Source organism: Pan troglodytes, chromosome 14 (assembly GCF_028858775.2).
Source record: "Pan troglodytes isolate AG18354 chromosome 14, NHGRI_mPanTro3-v2.0_pri, whole genome shotgun sequence".
Classification (NCBI taxonomy): Eukaryota; Metazoa; Chordata; class Mammalia; order Primates; family Hominidae; genus Pan; species Pan troglodytes.
Window position 1 is genome coordinate 37,671,652 of NC_072412.2, and position 19,559 is coordinate 37,691,210.

The 19,559-nt window shown below is 36.9% G+C and overlaps 2 long non-coding RNA genes across 4 annotated transcripts; one reads left to right on the forward strand and one right to left on the reverse strand.

Moving 5' to 3' along the window:
- Window positions 1-1,592: 1,592 nt before the first annotated feature.
- On the reverse strand, window positions 1,593-6,060 carry LOC107968055 (uncharacterized). Of its 2 annotated transcripts, XR_001708930.3 has the most exons (6): window positions 5,937-6,050; window positions 5,653-5,856; window positions 5,005-5,172; window positions 2,817-2,970; window positions 2,289-2,378; window positions 1,593-1,756 (listed from the first exon to the last, which is right to left on the reverse strand). It is a non-coding gene; the product is annotated as an uncharacterized LOC107968055 (long non-coding RNA). The 2 variants fall into 2 exon arrangements; XR_010150441.1 differs by lacking the exons at window positions 1,593-1,756; window positions 2,289-2,378; window positions 2,817-2,970; window positions 5,005-5,172 and having other exon boundaries at window positions 5,498-5,856; window positions 5,937-6,060.
- Window positions 6,061-6,104: 44 nt separating this feature from the next.
- On the forward strand, window positions 6,105-16,088 carry LOC101058886 (uncharacterized). Of its 2 annotated transcripts, none has more exons than XR_001708932.2 (3): window positions 6,105-6,200; window positions 15,046-15,090; window positions 15,923-16,088. It is a non-coding gene; the product is annotated as an uncharacterized LOC101058886 (long non-coding RNA). The 2 variants fall into 2 exon arrangements; XR_001708931.2 differs by having other exon boundaries at window positions 6,129-6,200; window positions 14,913-15,090.
- The last annotated feature ends 3,471 nt before the right edge of the window (window positions 16,089-19,559 follow it).

The following is a 19,559-nucleotide window of genomic DNA, read 5'->3' on the forward strand; positions in this document are numbered from 1 at the left end:
GTGTCACATCCCAACTTTGAGGTTTCACTCCTCCCAATCTCAGCTCTAATCTTGACAGAATGGTCTTGTTTAGGTTGAGGATTCAAACTTCACTGCAGTTCAACTACCCTTATAATTAAGCATTCAGCCTCATGCCCAGGATCTTCTGTAGAGATGTGCTGCCAAGGGGCCCTTGACTTTCACACTCTGCTTTAAATTGGTGATTACTCACCCTCTATCTTTCACAGTAAGAACCATCTCATTCAATTGTTTTCATACTAACTAATCTCCCCTAGCCTCTCCAACACCTGAAAGACTGCATCAGCGAGTGCATTCCTTTCACTGTAACTTGTTTGTTTTGTGTTTTTATCCTCAACCCTACTGCCGTTTCGACAGGTTATTTTTTTTCTTGTGGGGGGCAGGGGTCCGTTCTGTTTAGCACCATCCCTGGACACTACCTGCTAGATGCCAGTAACACCATCATCCCCTCTCCCTCAACACACATACATCATCTCTATCAGAATTGTCTCAGGCTTCAACAAGCGTTTCCAGAGAGGGGAGCAGTATCGCGCCACTGAGAACAGCACTAGCTTATCCCAGTTCAGCATTGGTGAGAATTTTATCAACTGCATTGCCACAGCACACCAGGCCCTGTCCTCTTTCCACCTGTTACCAATGATCTCTCTCAATAGGTTACGGGTTATTCAGTTCAAATTCCCTTTTTAGATTATTCTTTTGTGGAGTGCTCCTGGCACCACCTGCTGTGTATCAGGTCCCCAGGGGAGTAGATCTTGGGATGGATGTTTGTATACAGAAAGCTTTCTGGGGACTGCTAGGGGAAAAGCATCTGTTGGGGAGTGGGCAGAGGAGGAAGTTGAGCCATTATGCAACTGAAACAACTTTTCATCTTTCCCACAGCGAGCACTGGAGCTAGGATAATCCTTTAGAGATGTCCAAATTGCATCACTAAATCAACCACCATTGGATGCAGGTTGCCTCCAGCTTCTATTGATGGAGGGTAATTCCTAGGAAGTTTTCAGCTATGAGCCATCAGCAGTCAGAATTACTGACTCCTGGGGAAATGAGTGTTTCACAAAGGCTGTGCACCATGACATCCACTACAAAGACTGAAATAGAAAATCTTGCAAAATAATTTATTTTCAAATTAGTCAGTAAAAGACTTAAATTTTGCTGTTAAAGAGAACTTGGTAATGCCGTGGCATCTTGTGACAATCCAGTCATTAAGTTAACAAATATTTACTGAGTGTCAAGCACTATTCTGGAAGCTAAGCAGTGCATTTATGTACATGAAGAGTGACGTTATTTTGTCATAACAAAATCAACCCTATGAGGAAGAATAAAAATGGGATGTGATACCAGGAAATGTATTCTATACATTGATTGCTTATTTTAAACATATTACCAATAAAAAGAGGCAACTTAGTGTATTCAGTGCCTCTCAGGGGTTTCATGTGGACTTGTCATTTACAGTCCCTTTGGTGAACATAACAATATCTCCAATGCATTTGGTTGATTGATTTGTTCATTTTGAAAAAAAAATCAAGATTTAGTGATAATTCTAGAAAAGCAACGAGTCTTCTTAATAGGTCTGGAAAATTTTTTAATTATTTGGTTTATTTTTGTGGTGGCCAGTGAAGGGTGGTAGAATTAAGTGTCTCCAGGGTAATAATATTGGTGGTTGTTCTTAAAATATCCCCCACTGATGAGGTTTGATGACATCTTTAAATGTCCTTCATCTCAAGGAAATTGAGTCATGCTTTAGGAAAGGAATTGAGAAACATTTTAGGAAATGTGTGTATGGAGCAAATAATATAATGTTATATAACTATTCAAATTCTAAAATATAAAGCAATGTTTGGAAATATTTTTATTGTACTGACTTCAGAGGTGTAGTGGGGAAGGGGACATGCTAATGGCACCTAGTTTTTAGAAGCCAGGGGTGCTGTAAATACTCTACAATGCACAGGACAGTCCCCAACAACAAAGAGATCTCCAGTCCAAAATGTTAAAGGTGCCAAAGTTGAGAAACTCTTATATACAGAGAAATAATATTCTCTGTACTTAGCCAGTTAATTAGTTTTCAGTATTTTGTGAAAACTATGAAATGTTCTATACACTTCAGGTTCATACAAAATAATATTCATATTGGCAACTTTTAAAGAACAGTTATTCTACACATTTTTAAGATAAAGCATTAAAATCCTCATATAATGAAAATAAAAATTTCTGTGCATATCTTTTTTATTATCATTAAACATTTGTGAGATTTAGTCTCCCTCCCTCTGTACCTGCAGGTTTAGCTCCTTAAGGAGGAGTAATTGACACCTTGACATGCATGTTCAGTCACATTCCAGGTCCTGAGTGCGTACTGACCTAGGCTGGAATTAAAGCAGCAGCCACATCTTTACTACCACCTACTGAGAAACACAGTTAATTTTTCCTTCAAGATCTAATGTCATGAGGCAACCGTGACTTTGGGATTCCAGCTTTACCCATCTCTCCTTCTTAAAAATGGTGATGCAAATTATACTCAGGACCCTAAAGCACTAAAAACTACCCGTGTTCTCTCTCCCTCTTCACCCCTAAACAACTACTCCCTTTCAGACATCTAGCCTTTTAACCTTGTCTCTGTTCACTTACTATCCCTGGCACCAAGGCCTCACTGGAACTGAAGCCCTCTTCTAGTCCCTAGTTTGGAAATACGCTCAGACTCTTCACACCTGCGTCTTTTCCAGAATTGAAGCCAGTCTCCCAACTATTAACATAATGGGTCATGACAGATTAACTAGGAGGCAAATATTCACGGGATTGCTCACTTTAGGCCGCTGAATTTAGACATTGTCTTCCATTTTCTATAGAAACTTTTTCCCCTGTGACATTTTGAGTGCTGTATTGTAATTGTTTCTTTATAGGTCTTCTTTCTCAATCAGGCTGAGAGCTTTCCCAGGAGACTGATTTTTCATCTGCGACCTGCAGAATAGAGTATGGGACATAATGGACTTTGAAAAATGTTCGGTAAGTAACAAAATGCCTGATTGAAAATCCCATTACTACCCTTAGTCTTTGGCCAGTGGCTGCCCTTCTAGGTTTTAGAATCTAGTGTCAACTGTGATACTAGTGCATTTTCTCTGCCTCTGCCCTGTTTAGGTGCTGGACTCTGGGGCTGTGTTCTGTCTGTCCTATCTCTTCTGTGCTGATATGAATAAGCCATATTGTCTTGAGCTTGTGTAATGCACAGATAAGTCACTACCTAGTAATTCAAACAAATTTTTTACAGGATTGCTTTAATGAACAACTAAAGAACTAGTAATTACTTTAATCACAGGCATTTCTGTGGCTGCAGCAGTACAGACCATTAATACCAAAAGGCCTCAGGCACCTAAACTGGTTTAGAGAGAACAGAGCTTCTTTGTAAGTAAATGACTTTTAATCAGAGGCTCCAAAGCTGTCACTGAAACTGTGGCAATTTACCCAGACACAATTAAAGCTTCTACTTTAAATAAAGAAATAAGAAAAAAAGAATATTTTACAGGAGAAAAATGAGAAATGGATTAGCATTTACATAGACATGACATTCCAGTGAGTGAATACCAATGCTAGAAATGATGATTATGATGAAGAAATGCAGAATTATATGCATTAAACCTACAGTCTGAACAAAAATGATCAGGAAAGAATGGGTCTATTATCCAAAAATTATATACCAAATAAATGGAAAAAGATTTGTAGCAGAGCATTGAAATGGAATAATACTATAGGGATTTTTTAATATTATAATTGTATGTATTATAAAGATGGAAATGCTGCATAACTACTATTTTAGAAAGGATTTGATCCAGTTATTTGGACCAGCATATGAAAATAAATATTTACTATTTAACATTCCTATGCCTTTGATTTTTGTTTTTTGGCTACAGAAGCCTCCAAAACTTATGAGAATACAATTGTGTCAATCGTTTTAAAAAGTTTGAGTAAAAGAGTCTGAGATAACTACATATGTCAATCAATTTTTACAATGAAAAATACAAAATAGAATTAAAGTTATTTGTTATTAGTGTTTCCAATAAACAATATAATCATTCTGCAAGCGCCTAGAGATTTAGATATCACGCATGCTACACAATTAAAGAATGGCAGCATAAAGAGACTGTTACCCAATGGAGCCAGTGTTCAAGAATATTTAGTGATGGTTTATTGTGCTTGAATGATGGACCTCAAGTGAAATCTCTTTTATGTATATATAGTTAATATTTCATCTTATTTATTTATAAATCACTTTGTTTCAAAATTGAGCCAGCTACATTAAATACTCATAATTCAAGATAAGATGTAATTCAAAATGAATAGATGGGATAATTTCCAAGTAAGATCTCAAGAGGCTGAATCCTCTCCCTGCAAGTGAGGATGATCATTCTCTGTCCACCACTCAATGCCTATGATAGTGCCTGGAACAGAGGCAGTACTCAAAATTATCTGCTGAATGAACAGATGTGACTCGAATGCCCATTTTAAATTCCTCCTCTCCTAGACTTTTATTGAAATAGTCACCAGAACAACAAGAATAGAAAGACTTTTAATTTGTTTAATTTTTTTAGTATAGATAAAGTCTTGCTCTGTTTTCCAGGCTGGAGTACAGTAGCTTGATCACAGCTCACGGCTCAGGGCAGCCTTGACCTCCCAAGCAAAAGCGATCTTCCTGCCTCAGCCTCCTGATTAGCCGGGACTACAGGCATGTGTCACCACACCTGGCTAATTTTTTTTTTTTTTTTTTTTGTAGAGACAGGGTCTCACAGTCTCAAATTCCTGGGCCCAAGTGATCTTTCTGATCTCCCAAAGCGCTAAGATTACAAGAGTAAGTCACCACACATGGCCTAAGACTTTGTTTATTTTGTCAGAGTTAAATCAATCTGGAAGAGAGTAGTGTTTACTACAAAGTAGTATATTTCTGCTAAATATAGTACTGGTGGGGCTGGAGGAAAAAAAATAACTAATTAAAAAGCTGACCTGACCATGTGGGAAGGAGTAGCCTATTTGAGAAGTAAAGCTAGACCATCATCCTCCAATTCAGAATGGCTTGGGCTGAAACCGGCAGCTGGCTGGTGGGACAATCAGAAGCATGTCTGATTCCCATTATCTTCCTCTGGGAAGAATGCCAAGTACCAAAGACGACATCTATGGAAAAAACATAGAATCACTTTTAATGGGCTCACAACACAACACAAATGGCCGTGCCAGGAACAGAATAGCTGCCATACTAAATAGGGAGTTGAAACTCCAGCTTTTCCATTTCTCAAGCAGTATGTCATTGAACTGGCAGAGGAAAACTAGAGTAAATCTTAAGTTTTTCATCGTCCTTTATTTAGAAGAAGATGGTTAAATAATAATGTACACAATCTTGGAGAACAACTGTCTCATTTTTTAATATTAAGCAAGCATTGAATTTTGTGGTAAATTCAAGCAAACTGTACATGATAATCATAGTGATGATAATGATAGGCCCAAAGAAAACATCAAGTTTATTTTCTTCTGGAAAACAAGGTTTCCTGAGGCTTTCAATCAACCACACTGTGGTCTGGAGATAGACTACAGTGTGCATCTGAAGTACCTGGAATGGGTGTGATAGGGAAACAGATTCTGTTCATGTCTGCCTACCATGGGGGAGCCAGTGAAGCCTCCTCACTCTGCCCCACACGGAGATCTCTGGGGCATGTCCCTAAGAGCATCTCCCAGCCACCCTTTTCAGGGCTGGTGCCTGTGCTTGCCATTGGGATACACATGGGCAAGCCAGAGGCTCCAGCCCAATTGTGTCCGGCCTCTTCCGCGGAACACCAGGAACCCCACTATCCAGCTCTTCACCTGAAACAACAAAGAACACGTCACAGTAAACAGATCAGGGCCATACCCTCCCTGTTGTGCAGTAAGTAGCTGGCTCTTACTTGCAAATGTCATCTATTGGCCTGTAGGTTGAACCCAATACAAAACCTGCTGCATAGGTCTGTAGAAGCCGAGCCAAAACAGCCTGCCCACTACAGCCATCTCCAGGTGAGAAGGAACCAGGGTGAGAATTCTGTCTCAATATTGTGACATCACCAGAGGCTCACAGTAGCTCTCTAGCAATGGTCCCTAGCAGAAAAGGAGGCACAGAGATGCAGATGGAGAATTCATAGCATGGATTGCAGGCAAGTTCAGTGCGATTCAAGGTAAGATTGCAAATCAACACACAAACAGAAAAAAACTTCTAAAGCAATCCAGGAAATAAGGATAGAGGAAAACATTTTAAAACAAAATCAATCAAAGCCACTGGAACTGAAAAACTGAAGGGATTTCAAAACAGAATCGAAAGCATATTTCTTAGTAGCATAGACCAGGCAGAAGAAAGAATTTCAGAGCTTGAAGATCAGTCTTTCAAACTAAACCAGTCAGATAAAAATAAAGAAAAAAGAATTAGAATAGATGAATAAAGCCTCTGAGAAATATGGGATTTGAAAAGCAACCAAGCCTATGAATTATTAGTATGCCTGGGAAATAAGAAGAGATAGTAAACAACCTGGTAAACATTATATTTGAGGACAAAATTCAAGAAAATTGCCCTAATCTTGATAGAGAGTTAGACATGCACATACAAGAAATTCAGAGACCACCTTACTGATACTATACAAAACAAACATCACCAAGGGATATAGTCACCAGAATGTCAATGCTAAAGAAAAAAATCTTAAATGCAGCTAAAGAAAAAGGTCAGATCACATAAAAAAGGAACCCCAACAGGCTAAGAAAAACTACTCTGCAGAAACCCTACACGCTAGAAGAGAGTAGGGGCCTATTTTCAGCATCTCAAAGAAAAGGAACTCTGACCAAGAATTTCACACCCTGTCATACTAAGCTTCATACATGAAGGAGAAATACAATATTTTTCAGCCAAGGAATTGCTAAGGGAATTCATTACCAGTAAACCAGCCTCACAAGAGATCCTTAGAAGAGTTATGAATATGGAGATGAAAAACAATACCTGTTACCAGGAAACCACACCTAAGTACACAGCCCACAGACCATTTAAAGCAACTGCACAATACAGACTGCAAAACATCCAACAAAAAACTTCATGATAGGATCAAAACTTCACATATCAATATTAACCCTGAATGTGAACAGTCTAAATGCCTTATTTAAAAGGCATAGGGTGGCAAGTTAAATTAAAAAATAAAAAGACCCATCCATCTCCAATTTTTAAGAGATCCATGTCACATGTAATGACATCCATAGACTCAAGGTAAAGGTTGGATGAAGATCTATCATACAAACAGAACATAAAGGAGTGAGGGTAGCTATTCTTATGTCAGATAGAATAGACTTTAAACCAACAACAGTAAAAAAAGAACAAAGAACGACACTACATAATGATAAAGGGTTCAATCCTACAAGATGACCTAACTATCCTAAATATATAAGCACCCAACATTGAAGCAACCAGATACACAAAACAAATACTTCTACAACTACAAAAAGATGTAGACATTCACACAATAATAGTTGGGGATTTCAATACCCCACTGACAGTGTTAGATTACTGAGGCAGAAAACTAACAAAGGGATTCTGCACTTAAATTGGATACTTGACCAAATGGACCTAATAGATATCTACAGAACACTCTACCCATCAACCACATAATATACATTCTTCTCATCTGCACACAAAACATACTGTAAGATTGACCACATACTTGGCCATGAAGCAAGTCTCAATAAATTTAAAGAAATCAAAATCATACCAACCATACTTTTGAACCACAGTGGAAAAAAAAATACAAATCAAGATCAGGCACGGTGACTCATGCCTGTAATCCCAACACTTTGGGAGGCCAAGGTGAGCGGATCACTTAAGGTCAGGAGTTTGAGACCAGCCTGGCCAACACAGTGAAACCCTGTCTCTACCAAAAAATACAAAAATTAGCCAGGCATAATGGCACATGCCTGGAGTGCCAGCCACTCCGGAGGCTGAGGTGGGAGAATCCATTGAACCTGGGAGGTGGAGGTTGCAGTGAGCTGAGATCACATCACTGCACTCTAGCCAGCCTCAACAACAGAGTGGAACCCTGTCTCAAAAAAAAAAAAAAATACTAATCAATACCAAGAAGATCTCTGAAGAACACACAATTACATGGCAATTAAACACTTGTTTCTGAATGACTTTGGTGTAAACAATAAAATTAAGACAGCAACTTTAAAAGTCTTTGAAATTAATGAAAACAGAGACACAACATACCAAAATCTCTGGTATACAGCTAAAGCAGTTTTAAGAGGAAAGTTTATAGTGCTAAATGCCTATGTCAAGCCATTAGAAAGATCTCAAATTAACAATCCAACATCACACCTAGAAGAACTAGAAAAACAAAAAAGTAACCCCAAAGCTAGAAGAAGGAAAGAAATAACCAAATCAGAGCATAACTGAACAAAACTATAAGCAAAAAAATCATACAAAGAATTAGCAAAGCCAACAGCTGGTAGTTTGAAAGAATAAACAAGATTGATAGACTGCTAGCTAGATTAACAAAGAAAAAGAGAAAATCCAAATAAGTGCGCTCAGGAATGACAAACAATATTACAGCTGATCCCACAGAAATACAAAAACACTAAGAGGCAATTATGAAGACCCCTGTGCACACGAACTAGAAAATTTAGAGGAAATGGATAAATTTCCAGAAACACACAACCTCCCAAAACTGAGTCAGAAAGAAATCAAAGCCCTGAACACATCAATATTAAATTTCATAATTTAATCCATAACAAAAAATGTACCAATCAAAAAAAAGTCCTGGATCAGATGGATTCACAGCTGAATTCTGTGAGACATACAAAGAAGAGATGGTCACTGTGGTACTAAAACGGTTCCAAAATATATAGGAGGAGAGACTCTCCCTAACTCATTCTACAAAGACGTCATCATTGTGATAGCAAAATCTGGCAAAGACACTATGAAAAAAATGAAACTACAGGCCAATATCCCTAATGACCAAAGATGCAAAAATCCTCAACAAAATATTAACAAACCAAATCCAGCAGCATATCAAAAAGTTTATTCACAACAATCAAGTAGGCTTTGTTCCTGGGATGAAGGGCTGGTTCAACATAAATAAATCAATAAATGTGATTCATGACATCAACAGAATTAAAAACAAAACCACCTGATAATCTCAAAAGCTGCTGAAAAAGCTTTTGATAAAGTCCAACATGCTTTCATAATAAAAACCTTCAACACAATAAGCAAGGAAGGAACACACCCCAAAATAATGAGTTATCTATGACCAATACCCAGCTGACATCATACTGAACAGGAAAAAGCTGGAAGCATTCCACTTAAGAACTAGAACAAGACAATGATGCCCATTCTCACCATTCCTATATAATGTAGTACTGGAAGTCCTAGTCAAAGCAATCAGGCAAGAGAAAGAAATAAGAAATAAAAGGCATCCAAATAGGAAAAGGAGAAGTCAAATTATCACTCTTCACTGATGATATGATTCTATACCTACAAAATCCTAAAGACTCCAACAAAAGGCTCCTAGAATGGATAAACAATTTCAGTAAAGTTTCAGGATACAAAATCAATGTACAATAATCAGTAGTATTTTGACATGCCAATAACATTCGATCTGAGAGCCAAATCAGGAATTCAATCCCATTTAAAATAGAAAAAAATAACTAGGAATACATCTAAGGAGATGAAAGGAATACACCAAGGAGATGAAAGATCTCTGTATGGTGAACTACAAAACTGCTGAAGAAATCACAGATGATAAAAAAAAAATGGAAAAAAACTCATGTTCATACATCGGAAGAATCAATATTGTTAAAATTGCCATATTGCCCAAAGCAGTCTACGGATTCAATGCTATTCCTATCAAACTGCCAATGACATTTTTCACATAATTTTAAAATACTGTTCCAAAATTTATATGAAACCAAAAAAAGGCCTGAATAACAAAAACACGTCTACGTAAAAGAACAAAGCTACAGGCATCACACTACCCAACTTCAAACTACACTACAAGGATACAGTAACCAATATAGCATGGTACTGGTACAAAAACAGACAACATAGACCAATGGAACAAATTAGAGAACTCAGAAATAAAGCTGAACACCTAAAACCATCTGATCTTTGACAAAGTCAACAATAAGAAGCAATGGGGAAAGGACTCCCTATTTAATAAATTGTGTTAGAAAAGCTGACTAGATCTATGCAGAAATTTAAAGACTTAAATGTAATACCCAAAACTATAAAAATCATAGAAAAAAGCTAGTAAATGTCATTCTGGACATCAGACTTGGCAAAGAATTTATGATAAAGTTCCCAAAAGCAATTGCAACAATAACAAAAATTGACTAGTGGGACCTAGTTAAACTAAAGAACTTCTGCACAGCAAAAAAAAAAAAATTATCAACAGATTAAACAGACATCCTACAGAATGGGAGAAGATATTTGCAAACTGTGCATTCAACAAAGGTCTAACATAGAGAATCTAAAAGGAACTTAAACAATTCATCAAGAACAAACAAGTAACCCCCTTAAAAAACAGGCAAAGAGCATGAACAGAAATTTCCCAAAAGGAAATATGCATGTGTCCAAAAACTACATGAAAAAATGCTCAACTTCACTGATCATCAGAGAAATGCAAATCAAAAGCTCAAAGAGATACCATCTCACACTAGTCAGAAAGGCTATTATTAAAATGTCAGAAAATAACAGATGTCGGCAAGGTTTTGGAGAAAAGGGAATGCTTATATACTGTTGGTGGAGATGTAAATTACTTCAACCACTGTGAAAAGTAGTGTGGAGATTTCTCAAAAAAAAAAAAAACCTTGAAACAGAGCTACCACTTGACCCAGCAATCCCAATACTGGGTATAGAGTCAAAAGGAAAATAAATTGTTCTACCAAAAAGACATGGATGTGTACATTCATCACAGCACTATTTTTAATAGCAAAGATATGGAATCAACCAAGATGCCCACCAGTGGTGGACTGTATAAAGAAAATGTGATATATATACACCATGGAGTACTATGCAGCCATAAAAAGAATGAAATCATGTTCTTTACAGTAACATGGATGCAGCTGGAGGTCATTATCCTAAGCAAATTAGCACAGGAATGGGAAACCAAATATCACATATTCTGACTTATAAGTGGGAGCTAAAAATTCAGTACACAGGATACAAAGGTGGGAACAATAGACGCTAAGGGACTACCAGATGGGGAAGGGTGAGGTGGTGGCAAGGGTTGAAAAGCTTCCTATTGGGTACCATGCTCACTACCTGTGTGACAGGATCATTTGTACACCAAACCTCACTAATATGTAATTACCAATGTAACAAACCTGCACATCTACCCCCAAAACTAAAATAAAAGGTGAAAAAAAAAGATAGATATCTGAATAGGCTAGATCTTTACTTCATAAATATATTTTTTTAATTCTCAAAAAAATCCATCTAGTAGAACTTCCATGAGAATGCTAATAACCACATTATAGAATATTTTTCTTTTAATTCAGCACAAATGAAGACATGGTAGTATACCACAGAACAATCTCCAATATAATAAAAATTTTATCAAAACCAAGATAACACTTGATGGTGAAAAATTGCAACTATTTTTAAAGTCAGAAACATTAGGAGTGTATTTCTTTTACCAGTCTTATTAAATGTATATTATCAAGACATTATAATCAGTGCAATATTAATAAATAATCCAGGCCAATAAATAGCAGAAATCATAATTTTCACATTATGTTATTGTCTACTAAGGAAAACTAAGAAAACCAACAAAAATGTGATTAAAACTCAAAAGTGAATTCAGAAAAATGTCCGATTTCCAAACTTCACAGTGTTCTATGTACCGATAATAATGTTTGAAAACAGTGAGTAAAAATACTTTTCTCATAGTAACAACAAAAGTTATAAATAGATTACAATAAATTTATAAAGAAATGCGCAGAATCCAGACAAAGTAAACTACAAAAAGTTTATTGTGGCATATAAAAAAGACTAGCAAATGAAGACGCATACTATAACACTGGAGTAGAACTTAATGGTGTAAACATTCTCATCCTGTGTAATTAATATGGCCTAAGTGTAATATAATTATGATAAAAATAGCTGAAAAATGTCTTGTGAATACAAAAATGTTACTGAAGCTTGTTTAATTGAAAAAAATGAGGCTAAATCCTTCAAAATAAATGTAAAGGAGAGTACACTTCCAATTATTAAGATGCATTAAAGTGCTTCAATAATTAAAATAAGATAGCCCAAACTGATTGGAAGAAGTTCAAAGGCTAGAAATAAAAGAAAAACTCCAAAGAACAAAGGTATAAATAGAATCTACATATTTATATTTTACATAAAAGAAGTCTGGAGGCGGATAGTTTAGGGCTGGCAAGACAGCTCCAAGTTCATCAATAACTGAAGCTTTCCACCTGGATATTTTTGGTGTATAGTTCCATCCTAAGTGTGGCTTCTACCCTCTGGGTTATGTTTTAGTCCAATACATTTGCTGGAACCCATCCATCACTTCCACACTGCAGGGCAGAAGGAAAAGTAAAGCCAAAGGAGTAAAAAAGGAATTCCTCTTCAATGAATGAGTTCCCTTTAATCAGCCTTCCCCTGTGGCCCACTTGGTAATCTTGATGGCATTTCATTGGCCAGAACCTAGACATGTGACCACATCTTGCCATAAAGAAGGCAGGAAATCATAGTTTCATTTTTACGTTATTTGCCTAGCTAAAAATTAACACTCATATTTCTAAGAAGGAAACAGGGAATCAATGTTGGACTAGATAATGCTAGCATCTGACAAATGATAGGAAATTAGTCTGTAATAAAGGTGGCATTTCATATTAACAGAGAAATGATGGCTTTTTTCAAAAATAATTCTGAGAAATCAGATAACTACCTAGAAAAATGTTAAGTTTACTCTTTCCCTATAGTATTCAGAATTTTAAATTATGTATTATTTAAATTTCTATAATTTTAACTTTTTTCTGATTCAAAATAAAATATATCATTGAATGCAATTTAGGAAACATAAAACAGTATACCAAGCATATCTATAATGTTATTACCAGAGATTACAATGATTAATGTTTTGAACTTTTCTTTGTATATAAACATCTGTATAGATTTATATAAATGGATATAATGTGTATATAATATATATGTATATTTAATAAATGTATATAACATATGGGTTCATGCACAAACATATGTATATATATAAACACACACACACACATACTCAGATCGTATTGTATGATTCAGGGTGGTGTTGCTGAAAACATTGGAAACCGATCCTAACACATAAAAAAGTCATGCATCACTGAAAGATGAGGATACCTTCCAATAAATGTGTGGTTAGGGGATTTTTTTGTTGTGTGAACATTATAGAGTATGTTTACACAGATCTAGAAGGTATAGCCCACTACACACTTAGGCTATATGAGCCAATGCTCCCAGGCTATAAACTTGTATAGCATGTTACTGTACTGAATGCTATAGATAATTGTAACAGTATGGTAAGCATTTGTGTATCTAAATATATCTAAAATTAAAACGCTACAGTGAAAATATGGTATTATAATAGGACTACCATCATTGATCAAATATTGTCATGCAGTTCATGACTGCATTAAAAAGTAGCTCAGTAAAAAATAGAAAAACCTACAGAAGCAAAAGGAAAACATCAAGGACATATTATAGTCAAAAGTTAGGTTACTACAAACCATCAAATCCTACTTAGGTTTTACAGAAGAATCAGAAACATGCCTCTATGCCTTCCAGAGATATAATCAGTGATGTAATCTACAGAATCCGTAAGATATAAACAAACTCTTTCCTATTACAAGAATGGAAAGAAACTTAAACCTTAGGTCCTAATGCATAACAAGTCATGCAATATAATGCACAGGAATTTCAACAACAAAAACAAGGCTGTTTCTTATCTCTCAGTGTAAACCCATATAATCTTGGCAATGTGTAGTTCAATAAAAGCTGTTCGACAGGAAGCCAGAACAATTTTGTCCACCTCTGTAGCAGTCTGTTGTTCTGAACAATCCAATGAGAAAATTGAGAGTCACTATAGGAATGGTTTTCAAAATGTGTTCTAGTGGAGGATCTTGGCTTCCAGGCAGAAAGCAATCAACTTTTAATTCTTAGAGGGCTGCATGAAGTTTGCTTGAAAACAATTTTTAATTAAAAACAATAGTAAGTCTTTAAAATTTAATTTTAGTGTAATTGGTGGTCTGCTTTTTCTTTAGTCTTCCATAAATACTAATTCTCTTAGTTGAGCTTTTGGTATTAATTAAGGACATATTAAGCACCAACCACGAGAAAAACTGGCTCAAATAAAACTATTCAAATTGCTGGCTAAGCATAGAATGCATGCTTAAAGAGCCAGAAAAGCTGGGTATAGCATTGACATTCTCTTGCAAAGGTTGCAGCCTTACAAAGGCACACATCTCATTAGAAAGTCACCCACACAAAGTTTGGGATGGGAGAGCATCCAGAGGCAAAGCCAGGATTGTCCTCCAATATTGTTGTGGTTCGCACTAATATTCAGACAGAAAGATTATCAGCACTCATAGTGTAATATTATGACCCCCAAAGGGCCGTATTCCATGGAAGAAGCTTTGTATGTATTTGAGTGTATTCTCAGGGGCCTACTAGATATCAGGAAATGTATTAACTGGCCTTATCATTTCAAACAATTAAATGAAGGTAGAATAAAGAAGTGTTATTATGATAGTTGTAAGATCATAGTTAGAGAAGTCAAGAGTTTCAGAACCACCTAGACAACCATTCACTCAAGAACAATGCAGGTCCAGATGACAAAACAACTAAATTTTTATTATTTGCTGAACAGCAGCCCCACATACCAATGCTGAGATTTGAAGAGCTAAGCTGCTAGGATGCACCCTGGGAAAAGGCTTGTGCAATGCAGTCCTAGAAAAACTAAAACCAAAGCTGGACAAATGATCTTCTTTGTCTATTCACAGCTCAAATCCTATAAAAGACTATACCCAAGAGTACCAGAAAAACAGGTAAGTGGATGTGTTTAGTTAGTATAGATATATTAATAATTCTCCTTATAAAATTTTATTCTTAGAAAATATAGTCAATCAGCCCATGTTCTGACATCTAGATCTCTTCTTGGTGAAATTAGGCAGGTAGGAAGACAAAAGGGGTTAAGTGAGGAGAAAGGTGTATAGAATTCCTTTCCTAGAAACCAATATTCCCTGGGATGTTGTTTGTATATGGTTAACTAGGAACACAGCTATTCCACTCAAGTAAGATCAATGGAATATAGTACTAGAGAAGTCCCACTGAAAACTTTCTGTCACTTTCTCTTTCTGTCTATATATCTTCTTGGGACTAGTAAGATACAGACATACACACATCTCCAACAGTTATGAATGACTCCTAATTATTTCCCCTGAAAGATTATCCAAAGGGTCAAGGAACAACATTCTTTTATTCCCTTTCTTTTTCTGTTGAATTCCATCTTCCTAAGAACTAAGGGGCATGTGGAGGTCAAAGCTTTAGAAAGAAAGTGGTATGTCAGCAGTTCCTGAAGAGGGCTCACGAGAGCTGTCCAATACTAGCAGAGTTGAAACCAGACCTCACCATGGCTCTTGGGTCCTGAGACCCGATAGCACTTACAGAGCTTTGGTTTTCTCCTTTGTAAAATAGGAAGGGTGTTGACTTTACGTCTATGATTTGTTACATCTCTTCAGCCAAAGTGATTCAACTGAGCCACATTCTCTATCAGACCCTTTTCCCATGACCCACGTACTTATGCAGTGCTCAGAGAAAGCCTGAGCCCCACAACAAACAAAACCGCAGTATGTTCTTTCTTTTCCATTGCTGGTCAAGAATATTTCCAATAAAGTGGAGATGGTGCATGAATAACAGGAGGTGACGTTCTGCAGTTCTGGAGGCTGGAATTCCTAGACCAGAGTGTCAGCACAGTCAACTTCTGGTGAGGGTCCTCTTCTGGGTTGCAGACTTCCAATTTCTCTTTGATTCCTCATGTAACAGAGAATGCTGAGTTGTTTCTATTCTAATTGTAATGTTATAGTACTGCGTTCTTTTATAACATTCAGCTAAGTTCACAAAACATAATTTTATAATGACCGTTAAATCAGAGTTGAACCCATATGCTACAGCACCAGCAACATGATACAGAGAAAAAGTTTCACCTTTCTTTAATAAGGTATCAGTACAAATGCTCTCCAGTTATTAAGTATATTTCTATCCTACAGAGAATTTAAAATCCCCCCAAAATTTTTCACCCTGAAAAATTAAAAATGTGTTCAAAAATAGATTTTTTTTCTGTCACTGGAACACTTGAAGCTCCTTTAGAGTATTTCAACCCCAAGTTTTTAGTGTAACTATCCCATTTTCCAAAGCTAACAAAAGTCAGTCATCATTTTTATAAATTGTTGCTCCATCAACACGAAGTTCAGTTCTAAATGGGAGAATTTTAAATTTTATTATATTAGGGTAACCTTTTTCACAGCATCAGTATAATGTAGTAATAAACTGTTTTCTTACTATGTCAGTGAGAACAGGTTTGAGAATCCAACAGATTTCTATTGGTACAAGGAAAACTAATCTCCTATCAAAGGATCAGTCAATTAAATGTCCTTGCAAGGGAGTCTTCTGACCATGCATTAGGGTTGCATTAGGCTGCACCATATCATCGTGAGACAGTCATCATGCCTATTTTAATTTTTCTCCTTGAGGATTTCCACTCAACTTCTTGTGCCTAACATGTGTGATTCTAAATTGAACCAATGGTTATAAGTTGTTTATTTCAAGTAGCATTTATAGATTTGGCAAAAACACTGAACTTAGTAGGTTGCTAATTAATTAAAGCTAATTGCTCTTACCCCTTAACTGTTTAGGTGATTGTAAATTAATTTCCTTTAATTGTTGCTAATCCACTATTTGGATAATTGTCTATACATATGTTCAAAGTGTTTCCTATTTTATAGCATAGGAGCTGAATTTCCTACATTCGAGCTACTACTCTTTACTTGATCTTAGCCAAAAGGCTTAGAGATGATCTCTCCAAACCACTCTTGTCAGAATCTCCCTGGGTGAGCCTTTTTGATATATATCTCCTCGGCTCCTTCTCTCCTCTAGACACCAACCATTTATTCTTAAGGCCTGGGCCCAAAGCTCTCATTTGTTCTGTATTTTGTTATTTAATATCCACAAGGCTTCATTGCTAAATATTCTACTTGTTCCCTACCATCAAGTTGTTGTTGTCATTGTTGTTACTGTTGTTTGAGATGGAGTCTCATTGTGTCGCCCAGGCTGGAGTGCTGTGGCATGATCTCCGCTCACTGCAACCTCTGCCTCCAGGATTCAAGCAATCCTCCCACCTCAGCCTCCTGAGTAGTTGGGATTACAGGCATGCACCACCATAGCTGGCTAATTTTTTTTTTTTTTTTTTTTGTATTTTTACTAGAGACAGGGTTTCACCATGTTGGACAGGCTGATCTCAAACTCCTGACCTCAAGTTGTCCACCTGCCTCAGCCTCCCAAAGTGCTGGGGTTACAAAGGTGAGCCACCGCACCTGGGCCCCTGCCATCTTCTTTACCTTCTTTTTACTCTCTCAATGTATAGTTTTCTCCTTTCTAATTATTCCTAATAGGAATGTTTCATAATCTACAAATAGTGATTCTGTTATGGTTTGGATATTTGACGTCTTCCTACCTCATGTTGAAATTTGATCCCCAGTGTTGGAGGTGACGCCTACATGGAGGTGTTTGGGTCATGGAAGTGGATCCCTCATGAATGGGAGTGAGTTCTCGATGTATTAGTTCCCTCCAGAGCTGGTAGTTAAAAAAGAGCTTGGCACCTCCCATCTCTCTTGCTTCCTGTCATGCCATGGAAGCAGCCTGGGGCTTTCATCAAATGCCCAATCTTCTAGCCAGCAGAATCGTAAGCCAAATAGACCTCTGACCTTTATAAATTACCCAGTTGCAGGTATTCCTTTATAGCAACACTAAATGGACTAAGACAAATACTCAGCATTAAAAAAAGTGACATGTCAGTAAATCCAAACATAATATCATATCATGGGTAAAGCCTTACTACAAAATGCAATGATAATATAGAATAATCAAGGGCCAGCATGCATGGTTTACACAATAAGTGCTGTCAAAGAAAAAAAGCTGTGCATGGTGGTGCATGCCTGAAGTCCCAGCTACTCCAGAGGCAGAGGTAGGAGGATGACTTGAGCCCAAGACTTCTAGGCTGCAGGGAGTTATGATGGTGCTACTGCACTTCAGCCTGGGTGACAGAGAGAGACCCTGTCTCTAAAAAACAAACAAACAAAAAATTTTCCAAAGAAAAAGAAAGAGAAGAGATACATGTTGGGAGGTTAAATGTCATTAACATTATTTTCTTCATGGCCTTTGCAGCAACATGGATGGAACTGAGGCCGTAATCCTAAGCGAATTAACACATGAAAGGAAAACAAAATACCACATGTTCTCACTTGTAAGTGGGAGATAAACACTGAGTATACATGGTGTGTTAGTCAGGGTTCTCTAGAGGGACAGAACTAATAAGAGATAGATAGAGAGAGAGAGAGAGAGGGAGATAGTAGATAGATGATAGATAGATAGATAGATGATAGATAGATAGATAGATAGATAGATGATAGATAGATAGATAAAAGGGGTTTATTAAGTATTAACTTACACAAAAATGAGGTCCTACAATCTACTGTCTGCAAGCTGAGGAGCAAGGAGAGTCAGTCCGAGTCTCAAAACTGAAGAACTTGGAGTCCGATGTTGGAGGGCAGGAAGTATCCAGCACGGGAGAAAGATGTAGGCCGGGAGGCTAGGCAAGTCTCGCCTTTCAGGTTTTTCTGCCTCCTTTATATTCTTGGAGAGCTGATTAGATTGTGCCCACCAGAGTAGGGGTGGGTCTACCTTCCCCAGCCCACTGACTCAAATGTTAATCTCCTTTGGCAACACCCTCACAGACACACCCAGGATCAATACTTTGTATCCTTTAATCCAATCAGGTTGACACTCAGTATTAACCATCACACATGGACACAAAGAAGGGAACAATAGACACTGGGGTCTATTTGAGGTAGAGACTGAGAGGAGGGTGAGAATTGAAAACCACCTATTGGGTATTATGCCGATTTCCTGGATGACACAATTATTTGTACACCAAACCCCTGAGACATGCAATTTACCCCTGTACCAATACCGCACAGGTACCCCTTGATCCTAAAGTAAAAGTTGGAATGAAAAAAATAATAATAATAAATGTTTTTACAAGTGAAAAAAATCCATCATTCTTTGTAGAAAAATGCCAATTTTCATTTTTTAAAACTTCTATAAACTAAACTTAAAGCAGACATACATGCACATTAATTTATGCATTATGTCATAACAATATTGCTGATTTAGTTCTCTTTTTCATCTTTAACTTAACATGTGAACTGATTTTAAATATACAAAGATGAAATATTATTAA